Genomic DNA, 1,020 nt, shown 5'->3' with positions numbered 1-1,020 from the left:
AGTGGGGCCAAGCATGAAAGCCCACTAAACCATCTCAAGGAGTTCGAGAAATATTGCAATACTATCAAGGTGAACGGAATTTCCCAAGAATTCACCCGCCTTAAGCTCTTTCCCTTTTCTCTCATAGGGCGTGCTTTGGAATGGCTAGACAAGGAGGTTAAGCCGAATTCTCTAAGGACATGGGACGAGGTTACCAAGGAATTTCTATCTCGTTTCTATCCTCAAAAGAAAACGGCGGAGGCTAGAGCTTTGATTCAAGGTTTCAAGCAAAAGCCAAGTGAGAGCCTCTATGAAGCATGGGAGAGATACAAAGAGTATCAAAGAGAATGTCCTCATCACGGAATTCCAACCTATTAAATCATTCAAATCTTCTATGGAGGCCTTAGCCCTCAAGGAAAATCATGTTTAGATGGACGAGCCGGAGGTCCTATCACGAACAAAACGGAAGGGGAAGTGGTGGACATAATTGAAGACATAGTGAGGTATTATAGAGATTGGCAAGATGGAGAAAGAGAGTCAACTAGCAAGAGTAACTCTTTGGTGTACTCGGTTGATCATCTAAATGCAATCAACAATCTATCCTCACAAATGACAAACTTGGGGAAAGAGATGTCCGCTATCAAGGCAAAGTTGGAAAGTGCTACCTACCAAGTTTTAAGTCTTCCCTCCCAATCTAAGGGGAGAGGTACGTCTTCTAATTCTCAACCCTTTCCTTCTTCTAGTAACATGCCTAGTGGATGCTTGTTTTGTGATGATTGTGGGTCGTATGATCATGATGTTTCTAGTTGCCCTCATGCATGTATGGATGTTTGTGATGATCAAGATGGAAATGTGAATGAGCATGTGAACTATGTGTCTAATAATCATGATTCTAGGTTTGAGAATCAAAGAGGTAAATGGAATAGGAATTACAACAATCATGACAATTTTGACAACTATAACCAAGGTGTTGGTTATAGGAACCAAGGGAACAAAGGTTCTCGAGGTAACTATAACAATCAAGGTTATAGTAGCCAAAAT

The 1,020-nt window shown here is 41.2% G+C and overlaps 1 non-coding gene across 1 annotated transcript; it reads right to left on the bottom strand.

The window, feature by feature from the left end:
- Positions 1 to 238: 238 nt before the first annotated feature.
- On the bottom strand, positions 239 to 344 carry LOC145587194 (small nucleolar RNA R71). The gene has a single exon (XR_014101217.1). It is a non-coding gene; the product is annotated as a small nucleolar RNA R71 (small nucleolar RNA).
- Between the last annotated feature and the right edge of the window lie 676 nt (positions 345 to 1,020).

The sequence above is a fragment of the Chenopodium album genome, chromosome 16 (assembly GCF_948465745.1).
Source record: "Chenopodium album chromosome 16, dcCheAlbu1.1, whole genome shotgun sequence".
Lineage (NCBI taxonomy): Eukaryota > Viridiplantae > Streptophyta > Magnoliopsida > Caryophyllales > Amaranthaceae > Chenopodium > Chenopodium album.
This window is presented reverse-complemented; position numbering and strand designations above follow the sequence as displayed.